This window comes from Camellia sinensis, chromosome 2 (assembly GCF_055761805.1).
Source record: "Camellia sinensis isolate YWXY chromosome 2, ASM5576180v1, whole genome shotgun sequence".
Taxonomy (NCBI): Eukaryota; Viridiplantae; Streptophyta; class Magnoliopsida; order Ericales; family Theaceae; genus Camellia; species Camellia sinensis.
Window position 1 is genome coordinate 226,573,902 of NC_138962.1, and position 12,481 is coordinate 226,586,382.

At 38.7% G+C, this 12,481-nt stretch overlaps 1 pseudogene; it reads left to right on the forward strand.

The window, feature by feature from the left end:
* The first annotated feature begins 365 nt into the window (after positions 1-365).
* The window catches only part of LOC114272791 (aluminum-activated malate transporter 10-like), a 55,976-nt pseudogene continuing 43,860 nt past the window's right edge, over positions 366-12,481 (forward strand).

Here is a 12,481-nt window from a genome sequence, read left to right on the forward strand (position 1 = left end):
GAGTTGTGGGTTGAGTAAAGTGAGCTCTAAAAGTGTCTGTAGATTTGCTGTTGCTTGCTGTGAGGATTGAAATTGCAAGTTGATTTGCCCTCTTTGTTATGGTCTCATTTTCTCCATATCCAAGGTATTGAAGTCTCATTGGCTGGTTAGGCAATGCTGTTTTGAGTTGTATACAGGTTGGTTCTAGGTTGAGGCCTGCATAGAAAAGTTAGCTGCTATCCTACTTTTCTCTAGTCTATAGATTATGGCAGATTGTAGATGTAGGTCTTTACAAATCTTCTACCCTCCTAGTCTAACTTTCTTCTCTGTAACTATAGTTGTTCTTTCTCTGCTGAACAGGGTGTGGTTTTCAATAGAAAGAGGATATGGATTCAGGAATGAGGGGAACTGAGGACGTGGAAACTATGGCAGCAGCAGATGCTATTCTCGTGGTGATTTTAATGGGAGATTTAAGTTTGGTAATATGACACCTCTGTACACACAGCAGTAGGCAACTAACTATACAACAATAATACCTTTCTCAGGACCTTTCCAACCAAACCCAATACTGCTGCTGCTGCTCACCAGGGCCAGAACCAAGGCAATAACCAGGATCAATGACACAAAGCAGCAGATACTCACCCACAAAGCTAGAACATAACAGAATAAGAATCAAACCATCCCAACATATTTATGTATCATACCACTGAAGCTTCCGTTATTTGCTTACAAAATGAGAAAATGTTCTACAATTTGACCTTTTTTTGGGTGTTTTTTATTTGTTTCTCTTTTTCACTTCTTTTTTTTTTTTCAACTCAAAACAACGCCGTTTTGAATAACTGGAGGAACACTAGAGAAATAAATTCTACAGGATCCAGACACTTGAAAAATATGCAAAATACAGGACTATATCTGGTATAAGATTCCATAAGAGGTGTAATAAGCATGTCATTGGCAAAAAAGAAATAAATAAACAAAAAAAAAAAAAAACTAGTTTTAATTGTACAAGCAAGACAAATTGAGAATTAAGGAGAGCTTGACACCTCAAAAGTATGTCAAGACATTCTAGGATTATGTAAGAATAAGAAAAAAAAGCAAGGTCAAGCTTACCTAGAGTGTATGAAATTCAAAAGATAATGAGACAAAGTGATGACTTGGGGCTCCAAATTGTTCTTTTTTGCTTTTTCTTTTTTCCATCATTTTTTTCAATCAAGTAACAACATATCTAGCTTTAACAAGTTTGGATACACTCACAAGTTAGCCAAGCAAGTAAAAGTAATTCGAGCAATTACCTTGTTGAGAACATTAGTTTGGTTCAAACTCAACTGACAAGGTTATGTAACCATATACCATTTTGGGGAAAGTTCAAGATACTTTCAAAGTCACCTCCCAATTAAGGTTAAACTAGGAGAATTATATTAATCTTATTCACTTTATAACATACATATGAAATAAATGTGAGCAATTCAAAACCAAACCCAACTAATTTATCAATTGTTACCCAAATTGATGGAAAGGTAATTCAATATGGAAAGTTACCAAACCAAACTAAGTCTTGTGTCCCAATCATTAGGGAAAGTAGCTTATTAGGAAAAAATTATTCATTACAGAAAGTATAATCTATTAAACCTTTATCTGTATCCTCTTCAGAATCTAAAATTTTAAGAAAGGGAAATGCAATTTGGTGATTCCCTCCTCCATGGTACCACATTAAGCACTCGTAGTGGTACCGTGGTAGTAACATTTTACAAAAGCCACTTTACCTTACTTTCTTATTGTTTTTTGAGAAGCCAGGTAACCAAGTGACTGGAGCCCCTAGTATCAAGATTAACGCAACCAAGAAACAAGTTGCTAACAAGGCCGGTGAATTTCATATGGCTTAAAGGCTTTCATGTTCAGAAATTTCATTCAGGTTGACATCTGTATATAATAATTCAACAACCAGGGATGTGCTATATTCAATAAGGTTCTCCAATAGAGTTGTGAAGATCCATCTATGTAAATTTTAAAATGAAGCTTACATCAAACTTTCAGTTACTCAAATAGTAGTATTCCTAGATGATTATCCTCCTAAAAATAAAAACAAAAACAATAGAGAAAAGGGTGTGACTTGAACTTATGACTATAAATTTGATAAACTAGACTCTTACCATTTGAATTACATACAATACGTAACAAATATTTTATTTATTTATTTATTAGACTTGCTATTTATTATATATGCAAATTGCAGACAGCATGATTCATGGTGGGGAGCAACCAACTTAGATAATAAATAAGATTGAAAGAGGTGGGTCTGGTATGGGTATGCTGAATATCAGAAGTGAAAGAAAATAATTTCAATACAAAATTTAAGCTCGAAATAAGCTGAATGCAAGGATTGCAATCTAGAAGACACTAATTATTGATTGGAGATCTTTCACTGAGAAACATGTCAAATATGGATTCACTTTGAACTTCTTTCAGAAACAAAAACAAAAAAAAATAAAAATAAGGCTGATTGTTTGGTTCCCATTAGGATCTTCAACACTAAATTCTTACACCAACTAGAGAATAAAAGACAAAAAAACTTTCAGCTGATTTTCTTATATGCACAATTTTACAGCTAAACACACTGGAAGTAGAAAACAGATTATAGCAGGCAAGCAGGAAAATGGACCAAAATGCTGATAACAGCTTGAAAAACAAAGGACCATGCTAACTTGTTCAGATAAGCCAATCAAGGAACATTCTCTATGGCTTTAACTAGAACAAGATTGACAATATTGCAGTATGTATTAAGACTAGCAATTCCAATTTTACGATCAGTACATTTCTTTTCCAACATGGACATTTGTAATGCATACCCAAAAAAAAAATACACAAGGGAAGAATCACAAATATTAAATTGAAACCAAGAGGGATAGGTTGTTTGCAAGCCAAATAAGAAAAAAGAAAATCAAAGACTCTAGCACACTGAGGAACACATATAAGATATAACTATGTCAGGTGTTCGGCACAACATGATTGATTCATATCTACCAAGTTTTTTATAATAAACAGAGTCTGCATTTTACAAATATGGACTCTTAATGTAGAGTTGTTCGGTTGTGTGTAGTTTGTTTTGGTTATTGGGTCATATAGATTTGTATCTCATCTCTGTTTTAGAATAGAGAGAGATATATATATATATTCTTAACAATGGTGGTGAATGGTTTTGGGGACTGCGTGACTACACTTTGGGGTCTCCACAAGCATCGTTGCGATCAACAAAATTAACCAAATCAAAACCCAATCCATACAATCAGCAAAATCAAAACCCAATCCACATATATATATATATATATATATATACACGCACAAGCAAAATCAATACAGTCCAAAAATTATACACAAAAAACATGCATGTATCAATCAATATAAAAAAATTAGAGAAATAATACGTACAATCTATTCCCAAGCAAAATCAACTCCCTACAGCTTTGATCCACTTAATCGACCAACTCGTCCAATCGGAGACACGAACTTGCCAAATCAAACGCAAAAACTTGAAACAAATTCCAAGTGTTTTCTAGGGTTTTTTTTGTATGCTCGATTTGTGATTTACTTGGAAGAAATACAACACAAGAGAGGGAACGTGCAAGAGATGGAAACTGAATGGAAAAAATCGCGGCAAATTTTGAGCGCCTTTTTTTTTTTTTTTTCCAGGTTTCAATAGCATTCTTTCTTTGCTATAGCCTGTAGAAGTAAGCTCCGCATTAGCTAACCTTTAACAATGGTTTTCAATTGCTATTAAAATATAAACAATTGCTATAAAAGATTAAATGTTATTATTTAAAATCTTCTACAACATTTTATTAAAAAATGCTATGTATACCTTCTATTTTATAACATTTATTAAAAAATGCTATAAACAAATGTTATTAATTATACTTTTTGTTTCAAGACATCACGTTCACTGGTCAGCCAGTAATTCTGATAGGCTTTCACTACGAAAGGTTCAAGGCCAACAGCTACCTTTTTTGATGCAGGATTATTCTGTGTGCTCTCTCTCTGAGTCTTTGTTGTAAAGCGTTGTTCGTTTTCTTTATTCGGCCAATTTTATTCATGTGGGGGATTGTTAGAAAATAATGATTTTTTGACAACTTTAATTCGAAATTAAAGTGGGACCCAACCACCGGTTGAGGTGGGTTTGAGTAGTTTTGCATTCTCTCAAGTGAGAAGATTACAATATAAAAATGATGGGCCGAAACCATTGAGGTGTGAATGAGAATTGTCTCATAAAGTGGACATCAATAAAAGTTGGGCTTAGATTTAGACTTAGTCTTAGTTTAGATTGGGCCTAGACTTGTACTTGTGCTTATGCATGTGTTGGGTTTGGTCTTGGACTTAGACTTAGACTTAGACTTAATCTTAAGCTTGAGCTAAGTTATGTTGTGTTGGGCTTAGCTTGTGCAAGTGTGTGAGAATTGGGTTTGGATCGGGTTGTGACCCAACATTGGTATCCATTATGTGACCCATCTAGTTGGTTTATTCAAACATCATTATATGCATATTTATTTGTATATATTAAGCACATGGGAGGTTAAGATCTTTGTAACTCTTATCTTTTGATGATGGAGTTGATGACTATATTAGTGGCCATAGGTTTTCAACTTTGTAACTCTAGCCCTAATGTCTAGAATTGATGGCCATGGTTAATGGCATTTGATGAGCCTATTGATGTATAGCCTTTATGGCAAGGGATTCCCCTACTTGTATAAATAAAGGCCTTTCCCCTCCAACTTGAAATATATAAGTTTTGAGAGTTTTTTTTTTTTTTTTTTTTTGATGGAAAATAGAGATGGTGTTTTGATAAAGAGTTGGAGAGGGTTTTACACCAAAGAAAATTTTCCTATCTTCTTTTGCTAGTGCCTTCTTTGGTTTTTGTTAGAGAGAGTGCAACTATTATCAAGTTCGTCAAAGCTATTCATAGGGTGCTTCTGCATTAGCTGGTTTTGACCGTCGTATCCTGGGAGACAGAAGTCGACATACCTCCAGCACCCATGGTGAGGTAGCTAATCTGTTTTAAGGACACTGTGGTATTACACAGGCTTCGATTTGTTTCCTACTACTAGTGATGAGTTGTACTAGGTGTAGACCGCCCTGAGAACTCAACTCTCCGTACGTGAGAGGGCGTGAATTCTTTTTGTTCTGAGCTACTACAGTTCGGACTCATGTCACGGTTCTGAATCTAATCTCGCAAAGTGCAATACAAGACTGATAAATCACCAAAGAGTCCAAATCCGAAAAATCGTTTTGGAAAACTGATTTTTAATAAAGAAGTGCCAAGCATGGACTGCTTTGCCAGATATAGAGTCGCCACCTAAATGTTTTGTTTTTGGGAAATTTAGGAAACCCTGACTCGTGCCTAAGGCCACGTGTCTGTCATCACCAAAGTTGCCTCGGCTCGGGAACTTGGGTATGAGAGGGGAAGGTCTTGCAATGAGCACCCCCACTCGCCCGATCAAAGATCGGCCTTTACTAATATGATATTTTGTTTTTGAAAGTACATGTGTTCTTATTCTGGTTTTTAATCTAACCTTACTAGGTGATGCACACAACATACAAGTATAGACTAGATCGCCTAAGTTGGAACAAAACATTGCATGTTTGTTTGTTTGAAAACGGTTTGAAGTTTGCTACTCGCAAGTAGGCTAAAACGAGGATTTTGATGAATTGTTCCAATTCAAGCAATCCAACCTTCACCCACAGGCATTCAGACAGTTATATCAAATAAGCAGTTAGCCTCATGGCAAGCATGCTAAACATGGCAACATACACATCTCATGTAATATGCTAAAGTGTAAACATTCACAGTGTACTCCGAACCAAAACAGAGAACTAGTTAGAAATCATGTATGATCCTAGTTCATGTTAAGATGGCTAATGCAACACATGCGAAAATGCAACTAAAATAGGCTCGGCTATTCTAAGATGTCATGTGAAATGCAACTTGATAACATGCTGTCGAACACGTATTCAAGTAAATGTATTGCAAGACAATGTAGTTAGTATAATGCGCCGAGCCTGATGCATGCAATACAGATGAATGGATGCACGCATGCAAGCATAAGGATGTTAATCAAAACATGCCCTAAAACTAACCATCGTAAGCGGTTAAGTAAAAGGGAGAAAGAAATGGAGATTGGAAGACATGCATCACACACACGCACGCTTATTACAACAATTGGCCCTCTCGACGGAGGGTCCGAATAAGAAGCTAACTAGTTAATCTAAGCTAATTAAACTAATTATTACATTACAAAACTAGCTAACTAACAAGCTAACTAATTAAGTACAAAACAAAGCTAATTAACTAACAAGTTAACTAACTAGTTATTACAACACCAATAAGTAGCTAAACGCATTAACTACTTAGATACAGAACCAAAGCATAAACTAGCTTGGGAAAGCATTAAAGAGAGGTCCTCGGGATGAGGAGTGCATGTGTAGACGTCCCCGAATGTCCCGAGAGGGAATCCCGTTCTGTTCGTTTAGGCTCACTACAGCTCGGACTCAAATGTCACAGTCCTGTATCTAATCTCGTAGAGTGCAATGCAAGACCAATGAATCGTCAAAGAGTCCAAATCTGGCAAATCGTTTTTGAAAACAGATTTTTTTGAAAGAAGTGCCAAACATGGACTGTTTTTCCAGATATAGAGTCGCCACCGAAATATTTATTTTGGGGGAATTTAGGAAACCCTGACTCGTGCCTAAGGCCACGTGTCCGTCATCACCAAAGTTGCCTCGGCTCGGGAACTTGTGTACGATTGGGGAAGGTCACTTCGTGAGCACCCCCGCTCACCCGATCAAGGATCGGCCTCTACTAACCATGATATCTAGTTTTGAAAACATTATACGTTCTTATTTAGGTTATTAGCCTAGATTTATTATGTGATGCGCACAGCATACAAGTATAGACTGGATCGCCTGAATTGGAACAAAACATTTCATGTTTGTTTTGAAAACGGTTCGCTACTCGCAAGTAGGCTAAAAATACAGATTTTGCCACCCTCGGGTGGGCTTAGAAAACATGATGATTTGCCACTCTCAAGTGGGCTTAAAAACTTACAGTCGATGAATTGTTCCAATTCAAATAACCCAACATTCACCCACAGACATTCAGGCAGTTATATCACATAAGCATATAGCCTTATGGTAAGCATGTTGTCATGACAATACTCACACTCATGCAAGGATACTAAAGCGTAAATGCTTACTTAGTACTCCAAGCCAAAACAGAAACTAGTTAGTAATCAAATGCATGATCCTAGTTCATATTAAGATGGCTAATGCAACACATGCAAAAATGCAACTAAGAATAGGCTCGGCTAATCTAAGAATGACATGTGAGATGTTACAACTGACACGTATTCAACTTGGAATTGAGATACAATGCAGTCAGTATGATGCGCCGAGCCCAGTGCATGCAAGACAGATGAATGGATGCAAACATGCGAGCATAAGGATGCTAATTAAAACATGCCCTAATCTAACCATTGAAAGCAGTTAAATAAAAGGGAGAAAGAAGTGGAGGTTGGAAGACATGCACACACACACGCACACTTATTACACAACTGTCCTCGCTCAGAGGGTCCGAATAAATATTACACAACCAAATAAATGATTAACTACTCAATTAATTATTATAGAACTTCTAATTGATTAACGAATTGAATGCAGAAGGAAGGTGGCCGCAGCCCCGCCTCGGAATGATGGGATGATGCATGCTCGATTCGTCTCGCCCGGAAACCCGGTACCATGCCACTACTACCTCTGTTTACACTGCCTTGCTCCTCTGAAATTTATGAAAGTTTCCAGAATCCTTCTGAATCACTCCCTGAGTGTTGTGGAATGTCACCGGCCATAATTCAAGTCCACCGGCCACTGGAAAGTGGTCATCGGCCAATTTTAAAGCCATCGGCCATTTATTTTGGGTCGGTCGGCACTGTACGTGGCCGGTCGGCCAAAACTTCCTGTAGAACCCTGTTTTGACAGCAGCAGACGACAGACAGTGCATGGCAAGGAATTTTCAAAGCAATGTGTGCATGGTCACTCTCCCTATCATACTATGGACTCAAGGGAGTGTGGCCCTCGGTACTCGAGCCACTAGTCATGCATTTCGATGCATGATGGCCAAAGAAACCAAGCTTGCAAATCAATGTAAATGCATGAAACAAAACAAATGAATGCCTCACACCCTATCATGTTGAGATCAAGGGCATCGGCGACCGAGGATTGAGATGTGTTTCGTCACTTTGAGTACGAACACACCGCACTCCTCGTGTTTGGTTTGACACCCCAAACCAAACACAATGCTATGTATGTATGCTATATGCAATGTGAAGAAATGCAACTAATGCAATGCAATATGAGCGTGCTAAGCTAATGCAACATGACACTACCTAACCATGCAAGCCAAACTAATGCAATATGAACATGTCAAGCATACAACGAGACTATGTAATGCAACTAGCTAAACAACATGCAACCAATGTAATGCAACATGTCAATCATGGAATTTATATACAAGGATGGACTTAAACTGAAATGGGAGGCCTCAGCCATGCCCCAAAACAGTGGTCAAACGTACTAAAAATGATGGACAAATGCTCATGCAAACATGCACACCAATGGGCCTAAAACTAAGGCATAAAAGGGAGCATTCCATTACAACTATCATGACCGCACATGGCATGGATTATGTAACCAAAAACATAGTTTTAGCGCGTCAAAATACACCCCAAAATCCACATGAATGGCATCCCAAATGACTTAAACAAAAGGCATGCACTATGACCCATTTCAAGGCACAAAAGAACGACTCTTCAAAGCATGAAAGGGATGATGAATGCAAGTATACAAGCATGGATTATGGACTGAAATAGCATGGGAAATGACTCCAAATCACTGAAACAACCCAACTATAGCATGCTTATGGCTCACACACTCAAGGCCTACAAGCTAGAATGCAAAGGGGCTATACAAAACATGGCAAACATGACTCTAAAGACCCAAGATAGACCTTAAACATGATGAAATAGGACTAAAAGCTTCATGGAGTCAAACCAAAATCATGCTAAAATGTCATCTCACAACATGATACATGTTAGACCAAAACATGAGATTACAAGGCAAGCATTTAATGCATGAAATGGACCATCAAACCAACTAAAAACAGAGGTACAATATGACCAAATATCACCAAATACCTACTGAAATGCCGCTAAAAACAACTAAGCATGCATGCTACTCTTATGAGCCAAAAACACAAGCAAAAGAGAGACAAAGGGAGAGGGGTGTCCCTCCCCTATGCAAGACCTCAAAACCTCTTCTTCACCACTAAAAATCCTCTGGATTTCAGTGGTGAGAAGGCCAATACACGAAGGTTCCCAAAGCTCAACAAAGAAAGCACAAAAAGGGCCAAACAAGGCCTAAGAGGGGGTGGACGACCCCCAACACCAAAGTAACCTAAATGAAGTATCTTAAACACAAAAAAATAGAACTTTTATATGTTATACACAAAGCTCAAAACAGGATGCAAAGTAAATTAAAAGCTAGTGCAAGAATGGGGAATGTAAAGCAATAGTGTTCACCTTTGAAGAACACTTGAAGAACCAAAACTCCAGCCCCCTTTTTTGATCAAAACCAACTCAAAAACTCCAAGAACAACCTCTCAACACCTCAATAACCAAGGTAAGGTGTAACACTAGGTGTCTTAGTGCAAAACTAAGAACAAAACACACTTTTAGGCCCTCTAACACACGCAAATATATAGAGAGAGAGGGAGATATATAGAGAGAGAATGATATATATCATATATCAGATGTATAAGTCTGATTTTGCTGAACCTCTTCAAAGGAGAGGGAGGGCCCTCTTATTTAGACAAGGCAAAGGCCTAAGCTTCCAAGAGAAGCTAAACAAAAGGGGTCAAGGCTTCTTAAAGAAGCTAAGGCTAAGGGGCCAAGGCTTCTTGAGGAAGCTGAGACAGGGATCCAAGCTTCTTGAGGAAGCTAAGACAAAGGTCCAAGCTTCCTCAAGAAGCTAGACCAAAAGGGTGCAAAGGGTGCAAATTCGGACATGTTCGTGCACTCCAGCTGGCACAGCTGGCATGCACAATGCCTGAAAAAGGCAAAAATGAGGTATCGGCCAGAGAAAGGGACTATCGGCCAAATAAATGGCCGGCTAACCACACAAAGAGCCGATACACCTAACAGAAGTGCCGACTGACCAAATATTTGGTCGGTAGCAGAAAAAACAAGGTCGGTGGCTTCATGCCACGGCTGGTGGGTCTTAGGGGATGGCTAACAAGCCACCTCCTACCCTCAGGTGCAAAAACAAACAAGTTCTTGGTCCACAGCCAAGCACAAAACAGTCAAGTCGAGAGATCCTAAGGCAAGGCACGCAGCCGAGTCCTTCGGGATCTCAAAACGAACACGAACATGGATGATCACCGAGTGTTCAAACGATGACGTCCAAGTCTTGCGGACGGTCAAAAATGGAGTGTCTAGAGTTGCCCCTCTTTGACAGAACTCAAAAGTCATAATAATGACGGGAGTGAGTGTCAAAGCCCGAAGACGATCCATTTTTGACGAGGCCGAAGACTTAGACAAAGCATACAGGCTACAGACAAAGGTATGCGCTCGAAGGCAGCGGCAAAATGTAAGAACAATGCACAAAGCCGAGCATAACTTATGATCATGCAAAGAGAGTTGTAACGAAGCAAAACATGCAATAGTTTTAAGCAAGCCTAAAACCAAACTACATTACAATACAGAAAGGAGGTAAGAGAATTATGTAATTCTCGCTATGTTTCACGCGGAGAATATAATACATGTGCGGTTCGTCTGGTCGTGCCAGCTTCAAATGAACCGTACATACAATATCGTGCTTGAAAAGGAAAGAGAACTTAACAGGTACAATATCGTTAGATACATGCATAGCAATGCAAATGAAAAGTGTGTGACAACGCGAGTGAGAGAGTGCATGACAATGCAGGTGGAAGGGGTGCATAACAATGCAACCCGAGTGTGTGCATAACAATGCGATTTGAAACAAGCATATCAATGCTATGAAGGCACAAACACATATAAGTAAAGTACACGCGACAACGTGCACAATGTGTGAAGGTGAGGAAACGTTTACACATGTAAGTAAAGCATGCGCGACAACGCATGTACAATGTGTAGAGCGAAGAGTAAAATGCACACATGTAAGTAAAGCACATGAGACAACATGTACAATGTGTGAAAATAAAGGAACTTGAAATGTACACATGTAAGTAAAGCAATACGTGACAACGCATGCAATGTGTATAATGAGGAACTTGAACACATGTGAGTAAAGCAATACGCGACAACGCATGCAATGTGTATAATGAGGAACTTAAACACATGAGAGTAAAACAATACGCGACAACGCATGCAATGTGTATGGGAAATTAAACACATATAAGTAAAGCACGAAGCGACAATGCATGCAATGTGTATAATGAGGAACTTGAACACATGTGAGTAAAACAATACGCGACAACGCATGCAATGTGTATGGGAAATTGAACACATATAAGTAAAGCACGAAGCGACAACGCATGCAATGTGTATAGGAAATTTGAACACATATAAGGAAAGCACGACGCGACAACGCATGCAATGTGTATAGGAAATTTGAACACATATAAGTAAAGCACCACGCGACAACGCATGCAATGTGTATAGGAAATTTGAACACATATAAGTAAAGCATAATGCGACAACGCATGCAATGTGTATAGGAAATTTGAACACATATAAGTAAAGCATAACGCGACAACGCATGCAATGTGTATAGGAACTTGAACACATATAAGTAAAGCACGGTGTGACAACGCATGCAATGTGTATATGAAATTTGAACACATATAAGTAAAGCATAACGTGACAACGCATGCAATGTGTATAGGAACTTGAAGGGGTGTATAAACACATGTAAGTAAAGCATACGTGGAAACGTACGCAATGTGTAAAGCAATGCCGAAAGGGTGGATATTCAACTGAAGCATGGTAAAGGCATGTTACTAATGATGTTGAGATGCAAATTCAAAACAGGGCAGTGCTCAACGCAAGACACGTAACGGGCATGCTTTATTAAGCCAAAGCGAAGTAACATAATACAACATAATCGAAGCGATTTGTGGGAGTCATAAAAGATAAAAAGGATACGGGAAAGGATGCTCCTCGCACGCACCGAATATCGCTCATAGAAGACACGGCTCGAGGTAAACACGAAGATCTACTAAGGTTTTCAAGAGTGCAATTCCTTGCACTGTCTCGAGTAATGAAGGTGCCAAACCACATAATTGACCCGAACAAGGGTGTGGGAGATGCATCGACCACAAGGGGTGGCCACTGATGTTAATCCGGACAATCTGCTGCCCTGCACCCTTTTGCTTTACTTATCTTTTTACTGGTAGTTTAAGTACATTGCACTGCCTTAGGCAGGT